This window comes from Procambarus clarkii, chromosome 29 (assembly GCF_040958095.1).
Source record: "Procambarus clarkii isolate CNS0578487 chromosome 29, FALCON_Pclarkii_2.0, whole genome shotgun sequence".
NCBI classification, from domain to species: Eukaryota; Metazoa; Arthropoda; class Malacostraca; order Decapoda; family Cambaridae; genus Procambarus; species Procambarus clarkii.
In genome coordinates, this window is record NC_091178.1 from 31,301,077 (window position 1) to 31,317,458 (window position 16,382).

The 16,382-nt window shown below is 34.9% G+C and overlaps 1 protein-coding gene across 3 annotated transcripts in view; it reads left to right on the forward strand.

The window, feature by feature from the left end:
* Nucleotides 1–428: 428 nt before the first annotated feature.
* LOC138369746 (uncharacterized) overlaps nucleotides 429–16,382 on the forward strand; it is a 45,950-nt gene continuing 29,996 nt past the window's right edge. The window contains exons 1-4 of one of the 3 annotated variants that reach the window (XR_011229915.1): nucleotides 429–597; nucleotides 1,477–1,554; nucleotides 5,711–5,817; nucleotides 6,554–6,634. The gene's annotated coding sequence lies outside the window, so the exon portion shown is untranslated. Of the gene's footprint in view, nucleotides 598–1,476; nucleotides 1,555–3,811; nucleotides 3,894–5,710; nucleotides 5,818–6,553; nucleotides 6,635–16,382 lie in introns of those variants that run through there. The other 2 variants (XR_011229916.1, XM_069333189.1) reach the window with 2 other exon arrangements.

Consider the following 16,382-nt stretch of genomic DNA (forward strand, 5'->3'; position numbering starts at 1 on the left):
ATTTTTTAATAATCTTTTAAAAATAGTAAATGCCACTATTTTTGCAAAATTATTACGAGATCTATTATTCTAATAAGAGTTTGATAAAATACAGTAGACTGCCTACTGGTTTTACCTGTAATAAGGTTTGATACAGATGATTATCCGTTCCAGGGGATTAAATAGCCGTTCTATGGCCCCAGGGTTTTCTCAAATTTTCTTTCATAGCCGGTCTATGGCCCCTGGGTTTTACGAACTTTTTTTCCCCAAGCCGGTCTAATGGCCCCTGGGTTTTACGAACTTTTTTTCCCAAGCCGGTCTATGGCGTGTATGTTAAATAAACCAAATTTTTCACTTTTGACAATTGAGTACCTGCTACATCCAGATTCTAGGGAGGAAAGGAATATAATATAATATCTAATATATCTATCTGTGTGAAATAGATTAAATCCATTTATTTGATATTCAGCTAATAGTTCTGTATTTTCTACATTCATCCATGTTTTGGTAAGTGCAATAATATGTATTGTTTCATTGCAGATTAGAGATTCAAGATAGTTCTAGATTTCCGAAGTACTGAAACGCGCGCCATACAGGCTTGGTGGATCTAGGTGCAAGGTAAAATTATTTACATTTACTTGTTTTGTATTTATATGCATATATGCATTTATATGCATTATTCTATAGAATAATAGATCTCGTAATAATTTTGCAAAAATAGTGGCATTTACTATTTTTAAAAGATTATTAAAAAATTTACTGATATGGTGCATTCGGAAGACAAACCCAATTTTTCACTTTTGACAATTAAGCTCGGGTGCAGGGGGGGGGGGTTGTGTAAAAGCCTGGTTTGTGCCTCGGAGAGGCTATGGGATCCAGTAAGATCGTCCTTCCTTTCCTCCCTAGAATCTGGATGTAGCAGGTGCTCAATTGTCAAAAGTGAAAAATTGGGTTTGTCTTCCGAATGCACCATATCTGTAAATTTTTTAATAATCTTTTAAAAATAGTAAATGCCACTATTTTGCAAAATTATTACGAGATCTATTATTCTAATAAGAGTTTGATAAAATACAGTAGACTGCCTACTGGTTTTACCTGTAATAAGGTTTGATACAGATGATTATCCGTTCCAGGGGATTAAATAGCCGTTCTATGGCCCCAGGGTTTTCTCAAATTTTCTTTCATAGCCGGTCTATGGCCCCTGGTTTTTACGAACTTTTTTTCCCAAGCCGGTCTATGGCCCCTGGGTTTTACGAACTTTTTTTCCAAGCCGGTCTATGGCGTGTATGTTAAATAAACCAAATTTTTCACTTTTGACAATTGAGCACCTGCTACATCCAGATTCTAGGGAGGAAAGGAATATAATATAATATCTAATATATCTATCTGTGTGAAATAGATTAAATCCATTTATTTGATATTCAGCTAATAGTTCTGTATTTTCTACATTCATCCATGTTTTGGTAAGTGCAATAATATGTATTGTTTCATTGCAAGATTAGAGATTCAAGATAGTTCTAGATTTCCGAAGTACTGAAACGCGCGCCATACAGGCTTGGTGGATCTAGGTGCAAGGTAAAAATTATTTACATTTACTTGTTTTGTATTTATATGCATATATGCATTTATATGCATTATTCTATAGAATAATAGATCTCGTAATAATTTTGCAAAAGTAGTGGCATTTACTATTTTTAAAAGATTATTAAAAAATTTACTGATATGGTGCATTCGGAAGACAAACCCAATTTTTCACTTTTGACAATTGAGCTCGGGTGCAGGGGGGGGGGGGGGTTGTGTAAAAGCCTGGTTTGTGCCTTGGAGAGGCTATTTGATCCAGTAAGATCGTCCTTCCTTTCCTCCCTAGAATCTGGATGTAGCAGGTGCTCAATTGTCAAAAGTGAAATTTGAGGATTTGAACCTGCGTCCGGGAGCATCCCAGACACTGCCTAAATCGACTGAGCTACAACAGGGTAAAAGGATCCAGGAAGTTCAGTAGAAGTTTGGTTTCAACCCTTTTACCCTGTCGTAGCTCAGTCGATTAAGGCAGTGTCTGGGATGCTCCCGGACACAGGTTTGAATCCTCATCACGGCCCTTGTGGATTTGTTCATTTGATGCATCACGTTATTGTGATCTGTGTGTGATGATGTAAGGGCGAAGAGGGAGAACGGCCTGTTGACATAGCTCGGGTGCAGGGGGGGGTTGTGTAAAAGCCTGGTTTGTGCCTCGGAGAGGCTATGGGATCCAGTAAGTTCAGTAGAACTTCGGTTTCAACCCTTTTACCCTGTTGTAGCTCAGTCGATTAAGGCAGTGTCTGGGATGCTCCCGGACGCAGGTTCGAATCCTCGTCACGGCCTTGTGGATTTGTTCATTTGATGCATCACGTTATTGTGATCTGTGTGTGTAATTCTTCACTTGCTACAGCAACAGGAATGTGTGTGTATGTATTTGTGTTGTTGAATATGACCGAAAGTGTAAGATTAATGATTCTAACACAAATCGTCTGAATATTTGTTTTTCTTCACTGTCGAGAGTAGTTAAAAAAATTTACTCGAGTTTATTTTCACACTTTATTTATGGTCCTTAAGTCCCTCTCCTTAATGCTGCTGCTGTTTCTCGCATCTTTGCATCGCTTGTATGTTTGGGGGTTTGGCCTCTTGCTATATATTGATTCCATTTGTGTGTGTTTGGGTCTCAGGCCCTCTCGCAATTTCTGTTGAACAAACCCCTTTTCCTAGTTCTGCATCTCTCCTTTGGTACAAATTTTGTTGTGCTTTTATCATATATTTCACAAAACTTGACATACATTTCATTTACTTCATGTCCTATCAGCAAGTGTTTGTCAAATTCTTTAAGGAAAGTTTATCATCCTGATTGCAGATCTCTAGCGCTATTATGTCAACTTCTTGTGGATTCGCAATCATTATTTAATTTACCTTTAGGTGTTCTTTCACCAGCACAGCAACACTGTACCTCTCCCAACCAGTTTAAGATAAAAACTAAGTACTAACTAATTAACTCAATGTAACCTACCTTACCCCCAAAATGTCAACCCATGTCTTCTATTTTAAACAATGCTGTTTTGTTGACCAAATTGTATTTTTGTTTTTTTCTGCAATGTTCCCCCCCCCCCCCCACCACTCTACCACCACATTGAGTTTAGTAGCTCTGTGCACGTCAGGTACTGTTTAATATACAGACCTACTCCTCCATTTGACCTAGTTTCTCTATCACATCTATATCACTTTGTGCTTTAGGCCTGGTGGAGCTTGGTCCACCAGGCTGTTGTTTGGAGTGGCCCGCAGATCCACATACAGTCTGCATATGATATACAGTCTGTTGATCAATTAAACTACAGTAGTTAGTTTTTATCATCCGAATGCACCAATATGTGTTCATTCTTCCCAGATGAAGGAACTAGGTAATATTCATCATCTGAATGCACCATCTGAAGCTTTAACACACTCATGATACACGAGAGGTTTAAAAAACTTTTAAAACTTTTAAAACTTTTTGACCTATGTATTTAAAAGCAATTCTAAAGTTAAAAAGTGTAGCATAGGCCCCTCGCAGAATGTTCTTAATATGATCCTCAGGTTATAGTTTTCTATCTAAAACCACCCCTAGATCTCTTTCTTGATCAGAATTCTTTATAGATCTCTGTGGCTCGATCATAGAAACTGAGTAAATTCGTTACACTGGACCTTCCAGATCGAATACCATGCTGACAGTCTGATATATCATTCAGTACGTCTGCATCTGAAATTGAGCAATACCGGATTTATTATTTGGTTTTATAAATTTTATACTTATAATCTTAACTTATTTCAGAGACCACGAGTAATCTGGGCTTCGAACTCAACAGAAAAGCCTTCCGTAGACCTGCTTCTTTGCTACATAATAGACAAAATTTTATTAAGTATTGATTTATTATGTGTTTGTTTATTTATTTATTTTTTCTTTATATACAAGAAGGTACATTGGGGGAGAGTACAATGACTTGAAGTTATACATTCTTGTAAAGCAACTAGCACTCATAGCGTTTCGGGCAGATCTAAGTATAGACCAAGGAACTTACCATCTTTTTTATTTCTGATGTTAACATTGTGTAACTGTAGATGAATTGCATTTGTTGATTTGCTCCCAAGTAAGATGTCGTAGGTCCTTTCTATGTTTAGTGGGAGTTTGTTGGTTGACATTAATAAGTGGATTTTTTTTTAATTTATTGTTTACATCATTATTTAATATGAGTGGGTTGGAGTCTGAGTAGATGAGGTTAGTGTCATCATTATCTCATATCTCAGTGATTTTGTCGTAATGGTCAAGTAGCTGTACTGTACAAGTAGAGGACATGAGAGATAGCTGTAAGAGGTATTTCAATATCTTCCTGCTCTAAATCCTTGTTGGCCTGGATTGTGGAGGTCATTGGTCTCTATAAAACTAGTAACCTGACTCCTGATCACTCTCAAATAATTTTATTATGTGGGATGTTAGTGCAACTGGTCTATAATTCTTTGCCAATGCTTGTGTTGTGTTGTGTTGTTTTGGTAGTGATGTGCAATGTGTTGTTTTGGTAGTGATTCGTCCAGTTCTGGTAGTAGTGCGGTTGTTGTGTGGTGTAGTACTTGTGTGCTTGTTAATGACTTGTATTCCAGTCTTGTGGGTATCTCCTTTCCCCTACGGGCCAACTGCTTTGTTCTTACCTAGCATTTTGCTTTGTTTGGGTATGAATGTTTGTGTGCCGTATATTTTGCAAAATTTGCCATATATCTCATTATTTACTCCTCTGCCTAGCAACAAGTCTGTCTAATTATACTCATTAACTGTTTTTCAAAGTTCCCCATAGTGTCCTTTATTGAAATCGAGTTCATGAACCGTTTCAATGTTCTTATTTTCTTCTAGATTATATCTTGAAGTATATTTAAATGTTATTGTTATTATTGTTATTAAATGTTATTGTGACATTGCATTGCAATTGAGCTATGTTGTTTACCATACCGTTCATTTCGTGAGTATAAGTATAGATGCCACACTTGTGACAGGTAAAACCATGCCTTTTTTGAAAAACAGCACCGTCTGTTGCACGTAAGAGCAACCCACACTATATTATGTTGCGATATTATTTCAATATTTCCGATTGCTTTGATAATTTGAATTTTCATAGATTTCAATTTATTTTCATTTCGATTTAATAATTTTGTGTGACATCTCATTGAAATTGAGCTGTTTTGTTTACCATACTGTTCATTTCATGAGTATAGTTTATTTTTTTATTTTTTTCATTTCATTTTTTTAGCTGTTCTTATTTTTCAGTGATGGGAATATCAGATCATTTGATGTTCCCAATTTTCTGATGGAAGCATCAGACCATTATAGAATGCATCGGATGAGGTAGTTTGGAATGGTGGGGAGGACGAGAGGGGGGTATGGTGGGGAAGACGAGGGGACAGAGGAGAGGGTAATGGTGGGGAGGACGAGGGGACTGGGGAGTTGGGGATGGTGGGGACAGGGGAATGCTGGGGAGGACAAAGGGACAGGTGAATGGGAGATGGTGGGGGAGGAAGAAGGACAGGGAAGGGGAAAATGGTAAGGAGGACGATGGGACAGGGAAGTGGGAATAGTGGGGATGATGTGGGGACAGGGAAGTGGGAAGGACGAGAGGACTGTGGAATGGGGAATGGCAAAGTGAATTATAATTATATATATTAATTAATTCTTATAAATTTCCAGAAGCCTGTATCAACACTCACACTAATGCAACTGAAAGAGATGTTGAGACAAGTATTGCTGATATGTTGAAGAACGCCGCAAACAAACTCGGTGGAAACAGATACAAGGTAAAGTTTGCCAATTTGCTGTAGTCTAATTCAATTTCTTTTTAGTAATCTTTGAGAACATTTATGCTATGAATAAGATAAAATAATGTAACTGATTTTGACTAAATATGTAGATATATTTAATTTTCTGAGCACTAATAATGAAAGAAAACCAAAATAAGAGGTGGCTACTATCTCTAATAATGGGCTGGAATAATGCAGGATATAATAATATATATATATATATATATAAATATGACAATGTCAGACCACGGAGGAAGAATGAAACAGGAATTTCCTTAAGTACTTTTGTATATTAAATACATCTTCAGAAGGTCCTTCTGAAGATGTATTTAATATACAAAAGTACTTAAGGAAATTCCTGTTTCATTCTTCCTCCGTGGTCTGACATTGTCACATTCTTAATCACGTGTTTATTTTCGTGATATACACACATATATATAAATATATATATATATATATATATATATATATATATATATATATATATATATATATATATATATATTTATATATATATATATATTTATTTTTATAAATATATATATGATATATAGATTCTATATAGATTCTATTCTATTATTCTATTCTATTCTATTCTATAGTTTTATATAGATTCTTGTTTTAGTTTTTTTTTCTATAATATGGAAACGGTTTTTAATTAATAAATTAAATATTATATAATAAAATAATGTATTATTGAAAACAATTAGTAACAAACAATATTTCATTACAGGGTGGTGAAGCAAGAAGACATGTGCATCACACAGCAGACTTGGATATGACGAAGAATGAAAATGGCTAATGTCTATATAGAAGAATCTATATGTGTCTATATATAGACACATATAGATTCCTATATATAACCTATATATATATATGTGTGTATATATATTATAATATATATATATATATATATATATATATATATATATCTATATATATATATTATATATATATATATATATATATATATATATATTTATATATATATATATATATATATATATATATATATATATATATATAGATTATATATATATATATATATATATATATATATATATATATATATATATATATATATATATATATATATATATTATATATATATATATTATATATATATATATATATATATATATATATATATATATATATATATATATTATATATATATATATATATATATATATATATATATATATATATATATATATATATATATATATATATATATATATATATATATATATATATTATATATATATATATATATATATATATATATATATATATATATATTTATATATATATATATATATATATATATATATATTTATATATATATATATATATATATATATATATATATATATATATTATATATATATATATATATATATATATATATATATATATATATATATATATTAGGTTAGGTTTGGTAGGGTTGGTTAGTTATCATATATCTACGTATAACTAGCTAGTTTTACCTTTATATATATATTATATAAAAAGTTTGTGAGGAAGACCTCTGGTGCCAATGTGGGGACCCATAGCCTCGGAGAAGAAAATAAAAAGTATTCAGAGGAGACCTTGTGGTCACTCACTAAACACTAATATTATCTTCTACCACCCCCATTCTTTTGTATGTACACATATATATTTGCTTTATTTGAACTTTGTTACAAAGAGGGAGTTACATATAGGTTACAAAGATGGTTATCATATATATATATTATTTATATATATATATATATATATTATTTATATATATATTATTTATATATATATATTATTTATATATATATTATTTATATATATATATATTATTTATATATATATATATATATTATTTATATATAAATATATTATTTATATGTAAATATATTATTTATATATAAATATATTATTTATATATAAATATATTATTTATATATATATATATATATATATAATATATAATATATATACTATTACACTACATTCTTATATATTACACTAATATATATATATATATATATATATATATATATATATATATATATATATATATATATATATATATATATATATATATATATATTAATATTATATAAATTATTTATATATATATATTATTTATATATATTATATATATAATTATATAGGTCATATGTTTTTGTATTTTTGCTGATTTGTTAGTAAATAATAAAAGAAATATAAATTATTTGATTTTTTTTACCCTTAAATTGGTTTTAATATTTAAATTGAAAACAATAATATAATATAAAAAAATATAAGAAAAATAATAATACATTATAAAATAAAATATAATAAAAATAATATAATAAAATATAAAATAATATAATTTAATTTCAAGAAATTTAACTTTAAACACAAAGATGTGAAAAGGGTTCAGATAAGGCTCAAACCTTTCACAAGAGATTCATATTGGTGTATGAATGGATTATGAATGACTCATGTTAGGAGTGTAAAGTTGCCACAACATCTCAAATTAGTGTTAGATACATATGTGTTGGTTATAAGTTTTGGAAACCTATTTAAGTCCACACACAATATCGTATCTGATACGATAAAACAAACGTTTCCAATCCTTTCAAATACTTTCCAGATATGTTGTGGCAACCTAAAATTGTTTGCTGGGAGAACCATACTTTACTTTATTGATGAGCTATTCAATCTTCTGAATCAATTAACTAAATTAAAACCCCAATAAATCTGATGACTGATTTGATACATTTATTATTTAATCAAGATGTATTCCATGGGCCTCAGTGTTTATATATCAGTGACCAGTTACCTGAAGAAACTTCAAGTTATATCTGATGTCACTGCAGTCCCTGAATCATACTTGACTGTAGTACTTGATCACATTCAGTCTTCTGGGTTCAATAATATGTAATTAGGCTTGAATATTAGCCTTTCAAGAGTTGACAGGGAAATGAAATCGCATTAGACTTCTAACCCCTGCAACTCTAGTACGGGACATCTGTCCTGTACGAACAGACACACAAATGTGTGATTACTAACTACTAACATCAAATTAATCAAATAATTCGAAGGAGGAGTATCGGTGTTCGTCTGTTCTAATTAGGACTTCGACCCGTGAGCAGCCCCTGGGGAATTATGTCGGAAAATCCGACACCATTTAATACAGACAGATAAGAGCTGTGTTGTATAAACAAGTTACCCATAGAAAACGTAACTTGTAGTGGAATTACCGTCTAAAGAAAACGGGATATCATCACCACATAATATTATAATTCACCAGCTATTCTGCTGGGAATTATTCTTAAATACATTAGTCTTTGGACTTTACCATTATAAAAACATCTTATATAAATTAACTTAATTATCAATATTAAAGTAGAGTAAATGTGACCCTTCTATCACTTTCTGAAATCTGGACAATATAAGCCAGGCGTGAGGGAGGAAGGAGGGCAGCCATTGTTGTGTCACATCCGAGACGCGTGGAGCAAATTCGGCTCCTATCATATCTGGACAATGTCGGTCAGGCGTCAACAGTATGGAATGTTAGATGCAGCCATTGTTTATACGAGACCAGAGGCTCACACGGGAGCAAATTCGGCTCCTGTTAATTTTACTTGGACGTAGTGTTATGGAAACTAAAGGTGTACCATTTTCAACACGCTGTCAACAAATTCAAGTTAAGTGTTCTTTCCGAAACCCATGTATCTTTCATTTATGGCCATTAATGTCATTATATAGGGTGACCCGGTTAGAGCACGTGGAAGCCTCAAACTAAAGGTAATTAAGCCAGGTCTTCAATGTTCCATGTACAGTTTTCTCTGATATAGCTTGTCATATATAGAATCTGGCTTCACAGTTAGCGCCCTTTTGACAGGTGAAGATGAGGAAGCAAGATTGTGTGCACCAGTTACTGGGTGATGGAAGCTACCTCAAAGAGGATAATTTGGTGTCTACACCCTAGTTATACCTGGTGGACTAACCTGCTGTACTATAAGATAAGGAACCTTTTCAATGTATGTAGTTAATACTGTAGTTTGATTGGCTGCATATATATAAATATAAACCCCCCCTAATGTGTAGAGGATCGATTTGTGAGATTGAGATTATTGCAGAAATACAGTCCACTTATCATTATACAAATTGCTATCGAAGTATATAAATTAACGTAAATATAAATTCTATATATATTCATATAAATTAAATAAATATAAATCTCACAGGTCGGTTCCCACAGCTCCAGAGTTGGTCTCGAGCACTGGGGGTGGCTTGAGCACTGGGGATGGTCTTGAGCACTGGAAGTGGTCTTGAGCACTGGAAGTGGTCTTGAGCACTGGGGGTGGTGTTGAGCCCTAGAGGTGGTCTTGAGCACTGGGGGTGGTCTCGAGCACTGGAGGTGGTCTTGAGCACTGGAGGTGATGTTGAGCAAATGGGGGTGGTCTTGAGCACTGGGGGGTGGTCTTGGTCACTGGAGGGGGTCTTGAGCACTGGAGGGGGTCTTGAGCACTAGGGGTGTTCTTGAGCACTGGGGGTGGTCTTGAGCAATAGGGTGGTCTTGAGCACTGGAGGTGGTCTCGAGCACTGGAGGTGTCCTTGAGCACTAGAGGTGGTCTTGAGCACTGGGGGGGGTGGTCTTGAGCACTGGGGGTGGTCTTGAGCACTGGAGGTGGTCTAGAGCACTGGAGGTGGTCCTGAGCACTGAGGGGTGGTGTTGGAAATTTCCAACACTAAATACAACACTGTTGTATTCTCATTAATTATTACTAAATCTACTAATCATTGTAGTGATTAAAATTAACCCAACGTAGAGTTCACATGTACTAATAATTACATCTGTACAATAAGGCTAGATTTCTTACGTCATCCGACGCCAGTATTGCGTCAGATTCCATTGAAATAAACACATTTATATCCAGTGTGTCTGAGAATTGAATTTGATTCTCTATAAACAACGGTGTTCTGTGTGATAATTAATTACAGATAAACTGATCCCCAGCTAAAGCCAAATAGAGCGTTTATAGTTATAACTGTTATCTAGTAATAAATTTAACGTCACGCGTGAATGCCCTGGAGAGGGTTTAATTCATCTCCATTGTTCGTTTACTATCATAAAACGGGCAAATAATAATATTTAACTCCTCTAAATAATAAACCCGTCCTTATCCGAGCATTTCAATCACAACTGCGAGAAATGATAATATCCGTAATAAATAATTTGTGTAAAAAACGCAGGATGTGGAGCGGGGAGAGGAGACGCCATTACCCCAGTCACCAGGGTAGACGCCATCAAGAGCTCCAGAAGAAAGTCGCCACTGTGAGGTGTGAAGAACCTTTGCAGACATTAACTTTGCTGTCTGTGTCAGTGTCATTTTACATAACAAGTTGAATTGTCAAGAGATTTAATTTGACATTCGGCCAGAACCTGTTAAATTTGGTTCTATGTAGTACCACGTGACCGGCCAGTGGAGTGCGTCAGTATCTAGGATAGGCTGGACACCACGTGTTCTTTATTACGAAGCCGGAACCTAGGACGCGAACTTCGGCAAGCCTTAACTTACACAGTGCCCATATTAGCTAAGTACCTTTATCCTTATTTGATGCATCATCTAGGGAGGGGTTTGTAGCTGGGTAGCTTGTCGTGATGCCGTGCGACAATAAAAAACTACAGGTCATTATTTACTCTTATTATTTAATCTCAATTTCTTGAACATAAATGTCTAGCAGCTTAATCTGTTGCTACTGAATATAATTTGATTTACAGCGTGTGTGAAGAATTCTCCGAGCTGTCATTTCCTGTGTTAATCATCTCCCAGTGTTCCATGACGGGTCCAGGAGAATCAGAGGATGAGTCGTAACTAACTTCTTGGAAATCGTCTTCAAGCTAAGACTCCTTTCGTATTTCTTGATTTCTATTATCTGTATTCTTTTACATGCAGAACTCTGTTTTCATTGGATTGACATGTGTTTATTATAATTATCAATTCTCATGATCGTAATCTATTTTCTCATTGATGATAAAGATAATGATTCTATAAATGTTCATAGGATTAGATTATTACACATTGGACTGGTGAACGAACCACACTAGTTCCTGGACGTATTGAGTTCCAGTAATAACCCCCCAATGTAGGTGTTTGAGGCTTTGATTCAGTTAATTATACAGCCCATTAATTATATCAGTGATCATATTCTCTAGTATTTTATCCATAGTTACTGGTTCATCTAGGAATTGTCTAATGATCATATTTTCTTAGTTTCCCTCTTTACTATAAAAGTGGGTGGTCCTTCGTAATTGATTTTCATTACATTAATATTTAAATGTTTAGAGTCAAGCCTCAAATGTCCCACATTATGGTCCTCTTTGAACCGGATAGTCATAAAATTATAATTATAAATACTAATTATTAATAACTAATCCATGTGTGATGTAAGCTAGACTAACTATTTAATTAATTGTGTCTGCCAACAGTGTAACACATCAGTTAATCTACGTCACACCACCACATTGCTACTTTCACCTCATGTATAAGGTAGCCTTAGTGGGACACAGTCAATTACCCACAACACTTAGACCTATACCTCATACAGAAGTAAGAATCTTTAGGTCACCAGGAGCAACAGCTCATAACTTTTGCAACAATTCCACACTAACACCTGCGTTAGAGTGGCCTCACCATCTAACCATTATATACTTAGGTGGTAATGACATCCATCCCACTCGTCATCCAGCTGAGGTGATCAAACACCTTAAAGCCATAATTTCTTCTTTCAACCTCATCAGTAATTCGGTAGTATTCACATTAGTGGAACCTCGCCAACCAAGTCAAGATAATCGTTGGGGAGTAACCCCAGAATACTACCAGAGAGCTGCTAAGTACATAAATTTCAGGCTGAAAAAACTAGTGAGATTGGATGCCACTTATATCCAATTTACAGCCAGACCTTATAGACAAAACCTGACTAGAGATGGTGTACACTTGTCAGGTGAGTCTAGGTTGCATGTGGTTGACAAGTTAATCAACACCATCAACTATCACAAACGGCTGTGGCTAGCAAGCCAAACTTAACTGTACATAATTGTTTCACCTGTGTGTGCAAGTGCACTCTTATAAAAACAAAAAACCCAAAAATACAGTACAATTATATTCACCTTACTGCACCACAATAATCTTTACCAATCTTATTAGGTAGAATTTAGGCTGAGATTGTGCTGAATTTGGTACAAGCCCAGACTAAATAAATTTATAGTTCTTAGTTAGGAATTATCACGACTAGACTTAAGCTAGTCAGTAGTGTATGTATTATACTATTTGTGCTGACCCTAAACAGGGTGGGATTAAACTTTGAGATAACTCTGATTGGAGTGTCTCCATAATATTTCTCTTGTATTCATTATTTTGTATGTATCTATTTTGTGTATTGCTGGATAATCCCCATTAACTCTGATGGTGATATAGATGAGCTAACCGGAGGAGAACTAATGGTGAAGTTCAGACAGTGCACAAAATATCTAGCTACTTGTTGTTAGGTAGGTACATTTAACCTCAAGTGAGGTAGAGTATAAAATAGCCACCTTAAATTAGGCTACATTTAATGTTACTTGTCCACTAATGAACAAGTTCCCAAGCTTCATTAGTAATACATATACTAATCCCATGAAGTTTGGACCCAAGCCCAACATGGCTACTCCTGAGCAATTAAGGAGAACCTACATTGGCCTTAAAGGTCATTTGACCAGATTAATTAACAAGGCCGAGGGCTTATCTAAAGATACTCCCATTGACTCTGATCACTTAGAAACATCAGTAAGAGTAGCTAAACTGAAATTTGATCAAGTCAAATCTGCAAGTCAATCTTATCTTGATCTACTGAATACCACAGAGATTGATCCTGAGGAAGTAAGTCAAATTGTAGACGATATCTCCCAGTATGAAGATGAGACTCAAGATAAACTTTACATGCTATCTAAATTAGCAAAACAATCTGGATCCAATACCAGTAACACAGGGTCTCAATTCAATAACCAACTACCAGAGGTTCGTTTACCTACTTTAGACTTACCTACATTTTCAGGATTAGTTACAGAAAATTGGGACAATTTTTGGACTTCATTTGAAGTTCACATACATAAGAAACCGTCTCTGGACAAGGTTTCTAAATTCTCATACCTACTTAGTCTTCTCAAAGGAGAGGCTAAAATGGTCATACATAACCTAACTCTTAATGAGAGTAATTATGTGGAAGCTATAAAACTCTTGAAGTTGAACTATTGCAACAAAGAGTTAAGTATAGCTACCCTCTATTATCAATTACTAGATCTGAATGCACCAAATAGTAGACCAGAGTCACTTCAAAGCTTCAGACTAGAAGTAGAGTCTCTAGTAAAGGCCTTAGGTACTAAAGTTAATATACCAGCTTCAGAATGGTCAATCAAGTTACTATTGCAGAGGAAATTACCTCGAAATGTCTTAACAGAGCTCTGCTCACATTATAATACCGAGTTTCTCACTCTTGACCAAATATTCGAGGGATTGAGAATAACGGTTAACAGGTTGAAGACTCATGATAAAATTAAACCTGAGTCTAAACCCACTAATCCTGACACTTCAGTCAAACCTAAACAGGGTTTGAATAAGTCTAATAAATATAAATCCAAGACTACTCCATCCACTGGGAAAAGAAGTGGAAATGTAGGTACTTATTCGGTGTCTCCTTCTGAGATAACCAATGACTTGTCTACTAAAGAGACCAAGTCTATTAACCAGAGAAGGTGTCTGTTCTGCAATCAAGGACATGCCACCTACCAATGCTCTGTTTATCCTACTTATAATACTAGCATTAAAAGGTTGCAAGAAATACACAAGTGCACTAAGTGCATGGGCTCTCATGATCCCAAAAAATGTGTAGTGCAGCTACGTTCCTGCAATAGATGCAACCAAGGTGTACATCACTACGCCTTATGTAGAAAATCTTCTACACCAACCATGACCACTGGGGAGAATTCCACGAGTTCTACCGCAGTGCAATATTGCAAAGTGCATCAAGAAGTAAATGTACTTGCTACTGAGTCAGGCAATAATACCACTCTGCCTACAGCTCAACTTAGACTAATAAACCGAAGATCTAGAGTTAACACTAGAGGTCTTTTTGATCAAGGATCACAGAAAACCTTCATTACACAACAGTTGGTAGATGAGTTAAATTTAAAACCTACCAAAAGTGTGAGGTTAAATATTTCTGGTTTCTTGTCGAATAGTGGACCTCGTGAATACCAAGTAGTTAAGGTATTAGTAAGACTCGGATCTTCCACTAGTCCAATACAAGCGGTAGTAGTAGATAAACTTCCTACAGACCTGCAGGTCACAGGGTTAGCTCACACTGCGAGACATCTTAGACGAAACCGCATGAGGCTAGCAGATTATAAAATAAATTCTGACTGCCTCACTGATGTTGGAATACTTATTGGCGCGGATCATTATTACAAATTTATAACTGGATGCACCAGACAACACGGAATGAATTTGTTGTCGTCTGCTGGAGGCAAATTGCTTACGGGACCGGTGCTTTTCCGACAAAATCCAGCGTCAACAAACCAACAATCTAATAACATAATAGTGGCGTGACTAGGCTTGGAACAGTCACCCCTACGTTCCAGAGAGATATCTGAAAATATTGAGTCTGATCCACCTGTACATCGTTTGTGGGATTTAGACATTTTAGGTATCATCCCTGAACAACCAAGCCCTGATGATATGTGGACTTACCAGCAATATCTGGATACAGTTGTCTATGAAAATAAACAATACTGGGTAAGACTCCCATGGAAGTTGGATCATCCACAACTTCCAGTTAATTATTTTATGGCAGCCTCACAATTGCAGTCTCAATTAACACGACTACAGAAGCAGCCCGACAAACTGAACATGTATCATCAACTCATCCAACAACAACTTAACAGTAAATTTATTGAAGTTGTTGATGACGATGACCGAAAAATAGGTCATTATTTACCTCATCACGCTGTGGTGAAAGACTCATTGACAACACCTATTCGTATTGTCTTTAACTGTAGTGCTAAAGTAAAGCCAAGCAGTGTGTCTTTAAATGAATGTCTCCAAACGGGACCTAGCCTAACACAAAGGCTACATGATGTGCTGTTACGATTTCGCACTGGTATTTTCGCCTATACTGCTGATATCAGCAAGGATTTCCTCCGAGTAGGTTTGCAGGAGGAAGATCGTAACTACACAAAATTTCTCTGGATTAAGGACCCACTGGATCCTAACAGTGATATCATCACATATCGATTTGCCTCAGTATTATTTGGAGCTATGTCCTCACCGTTTCTTTTGCAAGCAACATTAGACACACATTTGAGGAAATCAAACAGCCCATATAAGGCAGACATTAGCGACAACTTGTATGTCGACAATTTCCAGGGAACAACTAATGATCAAACTAATTTGGTAGAAATCTACCATGAGGCTAACCGTGAGCTATTAGGAGCCAATATGCCACTACAGTTATGGGCCTCAAATAATGAATTACTCAACCAGGTAATCGAGAAAGAA